Source organism: Pristiophorus japonicus, chromosome 8, assembly GCF_044704955.1.
Source record: "Pristiophorus japonicus isolate sPriJap1 chromosome 8, sPriJap1.hap1, whole genome shotgun sequence".
Classification (NCBI taxonomy): Eukaryota; Metazoa; Chordata; class Chondrichthyes; family Pristiophoridae; genus Pristiophorus; species Pristiophorus japonicus.
Window position 1 is genome coordinate 178117528 of NC_091984.1, and position 11801 is coordinate 178129328.

Below are 11801 nucleotides of genomic sequence, written 5' to 3' on the forward strand. Positions count from 1 at the left end.
CTGCTAGTAACATGGGCAGACAGCATCAGAGTAACCGATTGCTGCTAGAATCCAGCAAACACCACGAATGGAAACTAGGGGACCAGGTCATGGTGAGGAACTATGCTCGGGTAGCATTATATATAGGGCTATACAGCATTGTCGACAAGGCAAGCCCGATGGTCTATGCCATAAAGCTGCCCCGCCGTACTAAGTGGTTCCACATCAACCAGTGCAAGCTGTACAACCCAGGGTCAGCCAAGCACAGAGGGCAGCCAGGAGGGGTGAACCGTCCTCAGGGCCCACAGGGAATGTGGCAGGCTTAGAAACCGTGCCTATAGGGGCAGTGAATTGCAGTACTGGAGGGGCTATCCCACCCATCGTTTGGGATTCGGACGCACCCCCTGTAACCCAAGCCCTGAGAAGGACCCTCCGTACACCACGACCAAAGATACCGTGGTCACCGGCATCTGAGCCTCAGCGATTTTACCCTCGGAGAAGGGCAGCCCGACAGGGAAGGCCAAAGGTCAGAAGTACAGAGGCCGCTCAGAGTAAGGACCCCCAGCCAGCCGCTTTCAGCGGTGAGGGTCTCACAGCAGCAGTAGCAACAAGCTGTCCCAGAGACAAGGGTCTCCAGCTCACCGGCTGTGGGGAAACCCTAACATCCAGGCGGCTATCAGGCCGCAGAAGGCATGGGCCTGACAATAATTAACCAGGCCACCCGGAGACGGGTGGCGGTTGTACATAGCTCTAATTTTTAGTTTCAGGCAGCTGACTGCACCGTTTTACATTTTAAGTTTAGTTTAGAATTGAGGGTAATGTTGCAGTAATGTTTAAGTGATTGTTTTGAGTTTGTCTTGTGTGTCAGCCAGCCTGAGAGCAGTTCTCAAGGGCAGGATCCAGACATTACCGGGTGATGGACAAACCTCAGGAGACCAATTGATGTTGTTTAATTTTAATCTATGTTTTTTCCTTCTTTAATGTGGTTGTACGTTGCCTACATGCTGGCGAATAAAATGGAATTGAAATGAAACTGTGCTGAAATGCAATTGTAGTGATGGAACCCCCTCCAAGCTGGGAGGGTGTAAATGTAAAATGTTTGTCCCTGTAAAGGGGAAAAGTGTGTATCTATGGTGATGGTGCATAAGTGTAATGCATATTTTGGGTATTAGTTTAGTTAATTTATGGGGAAGATTATCCCTTGGGAGTCAGGAACTTTGCTCACCTGGAAGATGATATGGTATCACAGACAGGAATGTAGAATTTACCAATATTTCGCAAAGATTCCTTGTACCTTTCCCCTGCAGAGGAGAAGAATCCTTTTCTGGACTTTTAAAATGGAAGGAAAACCTTCTGGACTTTTAAAATGAGTTTAAAGGGTCAGACGGAGCCTGCAGGGGATAAAAAGGGGGTGCATTCATGGAGACCCCCCCCCCCCCAGTGTTTGGACTCATAGGAAAGGGAATTTAATTTGGAACTATCTACCAGAAAGTTTGAAATCCTGAAGTGCACATGGAAGAAACTACGAACTTTAATCGAATTTGGGATTTTTAAAAGATGAATGTTGGGTCGGCAAGAAAAAGAGTGGGGTCAATCTCTAAAGTTTGGACTTTGGAGCGAATCAAATTGTCTGGGAACTGTTTATCCACCCCACCCAGAGGACCCAAATGTCACATACATATTCCAACACCTTTTCAACAGGCATAGAAATATCTGGTTCAGGCCAGACAAGCACAATGGACGAGAGCTCACCAACTTTGAAAAGCCTAATAACACCAGATTAAAACCATTTCATCAAGTTTCAGTTAGCTGGGCTGCAAAATCGAATCAAAGAGCTGAGCTAGATTTGATGGAAGATAAGGAAGCCTTTTTTAGTATAATTGAAGCCTGTTCTGGCAGTTAGGTGGGCTTCTAGAGACACGATTAAGTTAGCAGTCTCGTTGCATAAGTTCTACACCAGCCTCGAAAAGTGGGATCCCGAAATATCGGCGAAAGGAATCTCTAAAACCCAGAAGGACAGCACCACGACAGCAGACAGGCTTTCAAAACGACTATCGGAAAGTTTCGGACCAGCGCGACCAATCAAACAGTCAATCGGAACAAACCCGACAAAACCGAAGATTTTTCCACTCTACAAGCTGGTCCTACGCTACCAAGGGGTACAGACTACAGAATGTGGACAACTAAGGCGAACCCCGGAGTTGGAACTGTCAAAAGGGGATTGGTGAGCATAGCCCCTGAACCCCCCACAGAGATATAACTGAGTTAGTTAAGGGAATTGAGAGGGGGGAGGCTGGGATAATTTGTGTAAATATATCTGCATTCTCCTCTTTACCCCATTTAGAGTCTAAGCTGTATTTTTTCCCCCACAGGCTGGAATTTGACATTTTATTCAATGTGTTGTACCCCTCAGTGTGTATTGGTATTCCTATTCTGAGTGTGTTATTAAAGGTGTGCATTTTTATTTCTTTTTAAACAGAATAAAGCCATACCTCCTTCCTGCCTTGAAACTGATTGTCTGTCCAAGTCTGTCACAGTCCCTTCGTAACTCCAGTGTCCAGAACCAAGGGTGTGGGAGCGATTCAGAACCGCTCATATAAGGTCAGAAGGGAAAACTGACCCCCAGAAAACCACGTCCTACACACTTGTTAATTGAAGGCCAGTTGAACAGGCCTTTTGACGCTGGCTGCATTTGTGTGGGAATAAATGTCACGTCAGAGGTGGGATTGCAACCCACGCCCCTCGAAAGGGACCGGAATTTGCCGACCTTTGGTCAGTTAAGGATTAACAGTCTTTGAGTCTGGCGCCTTTCTCCTCTCGGCCTTCCTGACACGATTGTGCCCTTGGCCATAAGCATCAGTCTGAGCATTGAAAGGCCCCGGTCTACCAAGGCATCAACTCTGGCCACTTTTACGTGCTAATACCTGACTTGCTTAGCTCTGGTGCCTTTTTTACTGGCAAAATGTGTTAATGTCGGAAATAACATTGGAAGTAATTCCCTACCTGAGTAACGGAGCAGAATTGAGAAGCCTTTGTGTGGAACAAATCTCAATCTTTGACTGTGGTGCCCTTTTTCTGAGAAACACCACTGTCTGCAGTGCGATTGAAAGCCACAGTAATAGAAAGCAATGTGGAATTCAGCAACGCGGGAGGGTAAAAATGTGATGCTGTGAGTGTGCTGCTTTTTAGTGTGGGAATGGGTTGAAAGGAGAATTGTGATTTGGAGCCTTATCGCCGAGAACAGGTGTAAGGTTCAAAAATCCATGGCCGCATTTTATTGGAACATCCTAAGGACAAAAAAACCTTCATGGGATCGTCCTATACATTTTAAATGAACATTTTTGGCCAAGTAAAATCCTCAGACCAGGCAGGCTGGGAAATGTGTGGGCGGATACAGACATTGTGGAGTCGGGCTCACAAGCGAGACAGAGGCACTGGCCAATGGGAGAAAAGTGCATTCTGGCAGGCCAATCAGGGGTCGAGTCGGGCCTGAAGCGGGGAAATCCTCAACCAATGGGGACTACCCGGCCCAGTTTGAAAATATGACTCACCCCTAATGAATGTGGACTATCATGTACCTAATGGCACATCAAAGGGGAGGCCCAAACCGATTGACTCCCAGGACTGTTACAATGGACCAGCAGACTTTCAGGCACCAATGTGCACTGAAATAATACCCCTGTCCTCACACCTACCTGTACCTGTGACATCTTCTGATTAAATTTTCAAAGCTATCTCCCCGCCCAAACTTACACAATGGACCACCAACTGAATTTGAGCGCGAAAAGGCCAGAACTAAATTGGATACAAATATAGGACCTACAGAAGGAGCAGTAGGAGTCAGCTTTTGGAGGCTGGAGTCAGCTTTTGGGAGTTGAGTCAGCTTTTCACAGGTCCCTCGCTCTGGGGGAGGTGTGCTTAACTCCAGCAGCTTTTTGCTTTGGAGCCAATCGAGAGGCAAATAAAAGAAACCGACGCAACATCGAGGAGGAAAACCAAACCGACCAACAACGTAAAACCCACCCCAGAGGGACCCCGAGCTGAAATAAGTGCCCCCAGAACCCCGGAGTTCATAGGATTGTGAGTGTAGCCCAAACCCCCTCACAGACTCAATTTAGGATAGGAATTGGTAAGAAGGGTGGAAGTGGAAGGTGGGGTTATGTGTGGGTGGAATGTTTCAACCTCTTATCTTCCCTGTCGCTGTTGCGAGAATTTTTCGTGTTGTGGAGTGAGATTGTGCCATTACTGCTATTTATGACCTCTTCCTATGCCCTCTATCTTGGTGTTTACTATTCTAAATAAACAACATTAGCCATTTTCGACTCTTACCCACTGTGCCTCATTAATCACTCATCCTCATAAATCGCACGTACAGAACCTCAGGGGAGTGCGGAGTCGAATCCACACTCCAAGCTCCCCTTACAATGGCGACCACGAAGGGACATGCGTTGAGTGAGGGTGAAGAGACAGACAGTCTTGGTGGAGAGGAGTATAAAATGGTGGGTAGGATTGCTAGATATATAACAGCAAGGATAAACTGCTCAAGGAAGTGGGTGCAGGCGCTGCTGAGGGCTGAAAGGCCTGAGGACGTAGCAGCCAGGTGGACCCAGAGTAGAGATCATAAAAGATCAGTGGAAAAGGCAGTGTGGCTGATTTGTTTTTGGAAGCAAATACAGGACTTGGACAGGCCGGTTGACGTCCTGCAGTCAGAGTTAGCTGAGCAGAGAGAGGAGCTAGTAAAGATCAGCAAAGAAAGGGAAAAGCTGGATCAGGATTTAAAGTGGGAGAGGCAGGAACAAGAGAGGGATGGAGAAAGCTATCGCAACCACAGGGAGTACCTTCAGTCCCAGGTCACTGAGGGAAAAGTTTACATTAGGGGACTGCAGGAGGAACTTGCCCAGGCTCAGCACCAGCGAAGGTTGGGAGAGGGTAAGAGTCTCCAGCTACAAGCTGCGCTTCAGGCGTGCCACAGCAGAGCAGAGGCGGATCATCATTCCTTTCAGGAACAAATTGATCGGCTCAACCTGGCTCTGGCTGAAGCCAAAGCAGCCCTTGTTCTAGCCGGAGCAAAAGCTCTGGAAGTGCCCGAGACTCAAATCCCCACCCTGCCCGACACCAAAGCTCTGGCCCTAGCTGAGGCAAAAGTCCTTGGCTGGGCTGAAAGCAAGGCACCCAGTAAAGGAGTGGTGTGCCTTATCTGCCCAGCCGAGGTGTGGAAAGGGGAGCAAAGTGAAACAGGCTGTGGGGAGGAGGATAGGGAGGAAGAATCCTACAGGCCCTCTCACACAGCCCCATTGGGGATCCCAAGGAAAGGCAGGGTGAAATGCTGGCATCTAAACCTCCGGGACCAGCCCCTATGTGCCCCATCAGGCAGAGTAGATTCGGACCACCTACAGAACCAATATGTGCTTCTTCACAGTGTGACCCAGCTGCGGCTGATGGTGGCCCATGTGAATAAACTTAACCAAAAAGGAGACCCCTCTGTCCACTTTATGGAAGTAGAGCAGTTAGGAGACATAAATGACTGCGATGAGGCCAAACGGAGCAAACTGCTCCTGTTCTCACTGGACCCAGCCCTGCGTCAGGCTCTCTCTGCTGAGAGCAAGAGGCGTCAGCGACCAGTGGCCACTCTCCAGGAGGATATCCTGGAGGCCATGGGGTTGAACGACGGCGTCAGTTCGACCGGGTACAGGCCACTGTCCAGAGACCCGGGGAGACCCCCCAGGCGTTCGCTGATCGACTGTGGCCAGTGTATGAGGGAGTAAGTGGGGAGAATTTGGACCGAACCCAGCTGGACGCACACCGACGTGGTCGCTGGCTGTGTGCACTGGTGGTAAACAGCCTACCTGAGTTGCGCGCCCAGGCCAATCTGTGGTTCGATTTCAGAGACCCCCAAGCCACAGAGGAGACGGTGCTGAGGCAGCTGACCCTCTCTTTTTGCAATGGTAGAATCGGGGAGGAGAAGCCCACCAAGGGGAAGGTGTGTGAGATCCGCCCCAGCTCTGATAAGAGAGAGTGGATGCAAGAAGGGAATTGGCAGGCAGGCAGAGAGGTGGTTTGCTACGGGTGCGGGGACACAGGGCACATGAGGAGGGAATGCCGGGCTCCGAGGCAGGAAAAGAAAGGTCCACAGACCCCAACCTCAGCCCCAGTCCCCGCGGTCGCATGCCCTCCCAAGCCAGCTGTGCTCAGCCCTGCCGTCCCACTCGAGACTCTGCTCGCTGCTCTGCAGGCACTCTTTACCCAGACTGGGAAGGTCGCAGCCGTGACCGGGGGCGATGTCCCTCAGGCCCAGACCAACACCCCCAATGACTAGACCCCAAGGAACCCGTGTATCTGCCCGGTCACCTATGATGCGTGGAACAGACCACATGTCATGATGGGGGTTGAGGGGGTCCGGGGGTAGTATCATCTGGACGCAGGGGCCTCGTGCACCCTGGCTCATGTAGACAACCCAACCACCTCACTCCTATCCAGTAGGATCCCCTACTGCCTAACCAGCTTCACTGGAGAAGAACGCGAGTGCTTCTTCTCCAAACCACTGCAGATACACATAGGCGCCCTCCACACCATGTGGAAGTGTGTCCTTCTGCTGTGGGAGGGAGTGGGTAAAGGCATCATAGGGGCAGATTTTCTCAGCAGCCAGAAAATTCTGGTCGACCCGAGGAACCACTGTCTGTGGGGCACAGCTGACACCGGGGAGGGGGAAGGTACAGCAGTCATCCAGGGGAAGCAGGGGAAGGGTTCCCTCTGCACTGTAAAGCTGAAGGAGGGATATGACCTCGGCGCTCTGGTAGACGGCACCCCGATGATCTATCAGGCTTTTGTGTGGGCTAGCCTCGCGGCATTTGCCAGGCATAAGCATGACTGTGGACGGGTAAATGAGGTCGAGGTGAGAGTAGATGGGGACTCCATGTCTAAGTCCCAGAAGCAGTATAATTTTCCCAGGGAGGCTGAGGCAGACCTAGAGGTCGCATTGGGATCTCTTGTCAGACAGGGAGTGTTGAGACCAATAGCCACACATATGAACTCTCCACTTTGGCCAGTTAGGAAAACGGATAATTCTTGGAGGCCCACGGTGGACTACCGAGTCCTCAATAAAAATATCCCTGCCTGTGAGCCCACAGTGGCAGCTGTAGCCGACCTAGTCGCAGCCATCCCCGCGTCCGCAGCCGTCTTTACGGTGCTGGACATCTTGAATGGGTTCTAGTCCATCCCGCTGCGGCGGGAGGACCAGTACAAATTCGCCTTTACATTGAAAGGACAGCAGTATACCTGGAACTGTCTTCCCCAGGGCTTCCACAACAGTCCGAGCATTTTTCATCAGTGTATGGCCAACTGCCTGAAAGAGTTCAGCAGACCCAGACAGCTAGTCCAGTACGTGGACGACCTGCTGCTATTCTCCGATTCGGAGGAAGAGCACAGTCCCCTGCTGGCAGAGCTGTTGGGCCTGCTGCACAAGGAGGGTTTTAAAGTAAACCCTAAGAAAGCACAGATCGGCCAGACAGAGGTAAAATTCCTGGGGCTAACTCTGCGGGCAGGAGAGAGAGCCATTGATGAGGCTAAGAGGAGGGCAGTTCAGGAGTTACTGGCTCCGACTACAGTTACAGGGGTGAGGTCGTTCCTGGGTCTGACCGGTTACTGCAGGGACTTCATTGAGGATTACGCAGCCATTGCAGCCCCCCTACTCCGGCTCCTGTGCAAAGGCGTGGAGTGGGAGTGGGATAAGGACTGTGATTCAGCGTTTACCCGCCTCAAGGGAGACCTGCAGAAAGCCCCGGCCCTGGGAGCGGTAGATGAGGGCAAGGAATTTTTCCTGGAGGTAGCAGCCAGCGGGGATAGCTTAAGTGCTGTGCTGATGCAACAGCGGCACGGTCAGATGAGGCCGGTGGTCTGCTCCTCCAGGGTCCTCATTGAGGTTGAGAGGGGTTACTCAAACGCTGGAACCTAGTTGCAGACGAAGACTGCGCAGTGGTAAATACCAGGAGAACTGTAGCCCAGTGTAAAAAGAAATGGCAGGACCTTGGTCAAGTCGTTAGTGTAAGTAATATCTTCATTTTCTCAATGGAATTGCAATTCTAAATGTGACCAGCTGTATATGTCTCACCCGGCAGAAAGACACCCTCTCTTAAAAGTTATATTTTCATCATTGCAGTAGAAATTGGCTGACAACAAAAAGGAAAGAACACGAACAGGAGGAGGCCCGCCAAATCTGCACCCACTGACACCCTTGGAACAGAGGGTCGCTGCCATGATGAGTCGTGCCTGGAGAAAGGCAATCAGTGATGCACAAGCTGGGCCCACACGCTTGGGAGATGGTAAGTCCTGAAAATGCACCGTGACCCTTCAAATCATCCTGCTGCCTAGCCTGCTACGTGCGAGGCTATCCATGTCATCCATCGATCCCACTTCTGTGCTGCTAACCATTTGACTGTTCAGTTATATTTTGCAGAACATGATGTCAATCCAGAAGATTCAGAGGAAGAGTCGAATGCATGCGATCAAGACCAAGGTGGTGTGGGGAGGAGGGTCAATGGATATGTGTTCAGGGAAAAATGTCAATTGTAATATGGATCAGTCAATCATGCAGGGCCTCACTATCCCAGAGAATACCATGAATTCTCCTCCAACATTCCACTCCTTCATCCACCCCCCATCCTTCCGTGGTGCTTTAAATTCTGATGTGGCATGTCATCGTCTCCTCGCATACCCATCCGTGCTTAGTGATGCAAGTTCTGGTAAGACATTCCATGGTTTCACATCCTTCGAGGTTGAGGGTCACAGTGGTGGTGGCGGAATGCAGCTTGTAGCACCTAGGGCCCCATTCTCAGAGGTGGAGGGTCACGGTGGTGAAGGTAGAACGCAGTATGGAACACCCAGGGCCCCAGTGTCAGAAGAAGCGGGTCCCAGTGGTGGCGATGGCGGTGGTGGAATCCAGTGTGGAACACCAAGAGCCCAGCGTCCGACTCTGCAGCTCACACTGCAGTGGTGCCACGAGGCAGAGCCGGGCAGAGAGTAAGGAGAACCCGAGTAGGCTCTCCTGAGATGCAGCGTTCAACAAATGGGCTTGATGTTATTGCATTGGGTGTGGAGGGCAATGACCTTACCCGTTCACTGGAGGGCACCATCAGAGGGGTTGGTGATGAGTTGACAGCGCTGTGTGGGCAAATAGCAGTTATGCCACGTGAACTGAGTGCGGGAATGGCACGGCCAGTGCAAATGCTGGCAGAGGCCATCGAAAAGTTAGCTGTTGCAATAAGCGCACACCTCCCTGCCAATCAAATGCCCTTCCCACTGCAATCCCAGTATCAGTCTCTGCAGAGATCCAAGCAGGGACCCCCCCTCTCTTCGCCCCTCCAGCTCCCCCCCCCCACCGCACTCTCTCTCTTCCCCTATCCACCCTCTCTTCCCCTCACCCACTCCTTCTCTTCCCCTACACTCCCCCACCCCTTCTCTTCCCCTACACCCCCCCACCCCTTCTCTTACCCTACACCCCCCCACCCCTTCTCTTCCCCTACATCACCCCACCCCTTCTCTTCCCCTACATCCCCCCACCCCTTCCCTTCCCCTACACCCCCCCACCCCTTCTCTTCCCCTACACCCCCCCACCCCTTCTCTTCCCCTACACCTCCTCACCCCTTCTCTTCCCCTACACCCCTCCACCCCTTCTCTTCCCCGAAACCCCTCCACCCCTTCTCTTCCTCTACACCCCCCCACCCCTTCTCTTCCCCGACAACCCCCCACCCCTTCTCTTCCCCTACACCCCCCCCACCCCTTCTCTTCCCCTACACCCCCTCCCCATGAGGCAGTGCACATGCACCGAGATGTGAATGAGAGCTGGGTGCAGCCTTTCTTTGCTGCCGGTGTTGATGCAGTAGATTTGATGCCACTGTTGGAAATGTTTTCAAATTGAAATTGTGTACTAATTTTTGTAACTGTACAAGTATATAAGTGATCATAGAGTTTTTAAGTGATCTTAGTAAGTTGTTTAAATTTACTGCATTAAAAGTTATCTTACGTTTGTTCAGTAATTTTGTTTACAGATTGAAATTGTTTACTACGTTTTCTAACTTTAGAACTATATAAGTGTTTGGGGTTGTTAAGTGATCGGAAAGAGTCAAATCAAATTTGATACAACAATGATTTTATTGCAGTAAAGTACATTGTAAAGATTTCAATGAAATGTATTGTACATTGAGACAGAATCATGACAAGAATGGTTTTATTATTTTTGCACTAAAGTAAAGTACATTGTAAGCATATCAATAAAGTTCATGACTTAACATTACAACTGATTCATGGTCCATTATCATACCAAACACAATCTTTAAGGAACACCTGCAAAAGATAAACATCCCTCATCCCTTCAGTCATGCGTACCTCCTGCACCTAGCCATGACCGAGGGGCATGCTGGTATGATGTGTCGTGGCTCGGAGATCTCTCCTGCTGCAGCGGGATGGGTGTCCGTGGACCGAGGAAGCCAGCGACTAATTGCCCTACAGTATCTGAGACACACAGATCGTTCCTGCTGCTGGCTGCGAGGGGTTTGGTTGGGGTCTGGGGGGTGGAGCGGGGAGGGGAAGAGTGCTGTTGGGAGTGCAGGAGTGAGGAGGGACACACGGAGTGAAGAGTTGGGAGCTGGGGGCGGGGGGCGGAAGAGTGCTGCTCGGGGTGTGGGAGACAATGGTGGATTAGGGTGGCTTACAACACGTTACTCTAACAGTCAGTCCCTGACAGAGGTACAATGCCAAACAGTTATTTTTATAAATGAGGTGAGCCATTCAAGTAATCGGTTGGACAAGTGGGGTATGATAATGTCCAAAGGATCAAATTAGCCATAATTAGGTGTTGATGTGCCTACCTCAGCCGGGAGCCTACACTTGTTTATTTTTAAAAAGAGAAACAACTATTCTCATTCAGCAGATATAAGGCAAGATATCATCGAAAGAGGTTTTTGGCCATTTGAAGTGATGTGTTTAATGCTTCAGTCCTTTTTGTGTTTAATTCCCACCCCCCCGTCTCCGGCTGTGCCTGCACTGAGCTTACCTCGAGGTAAGGTTGTTCTCAACTTACAAAAGTGGGCACTTACTCCAGCCTAAGTTAGTTTGTAGGAAGTTTTCACTGCCGAAACTTGCAAAACAGGCCTGAGTGGCAGGACACACCCGCTTTTGAAAAAAAAATACCTCACCTAAAGCCAACCTAAACTAACTCAGTAGAACTGGAGCAAACTAATATCCGATAATTGCAATTTCTAACATACTCCAAACTAAACTAGTTGCTCCAAAAAACTCGGAGCAACTCCACCCGAAACTTGGGCCCAATGACTGGCGCTGCCTGTTAAGTCCTGTCGTAAGAATGTGTGTGTTGTGTGTTTGCACATGAGGAAGGATTGTGATGCTGCTCAGTAAGTGTGCAGAATTTGCAGCACATTTTTCTGCAGCTGCTGTAAGACCATTGTCAGGATGGCCGAGTGGTCTAAGGCACCAGACTCAAGAACTGTTAATCCTTACCTTACCAAAGGTTGGTGTATTCTGGTCCCTTTCTAGAGACGTGGGTTTGAATCCCACTTCTGACTTTAACTTTTTATCCACACAAATGCAGCCAGCGTCAAAAAGCCTGCTCAACTACCTTCAATTTACAAGTGGTCACCTCAAACTCCTCAATGCTATTGGCGTTTGCCAATAAACGAAAGGCACCGCCCACAGACCAACTTCTTTTCCTCTCTAAACTTATCACATTCTAACCCTGTTCTCGGGGATAAGGCTTCAAATCACACTTCTCCTTTCAACCCATTCCCACACTAAAAAGCAGCACACTCACA

The 11801-nt window shown here is 50.2% G+C and overlaps 1 non-coding gene across 1 annotated transcript; it reads left to right on the forward strand.

Moving 5' to 3' along the window:
- The first annotated feature begins 11436 nt into the window (after window positions 1-11436).
- trnal-caa (transfer RNA leucine (anticodon CAA)) lies at window positions 11437-11555 on the forward strand. Its single transcript has 2 exons — window positions 11437-11474; window positions 11510-11555. It is a non-coding gene; the product is annotated as a tRNA-Leu (tRNA).
- The last annotated feature ends 246 nt before the right edge of the window (window positions 11556-11801 follow it).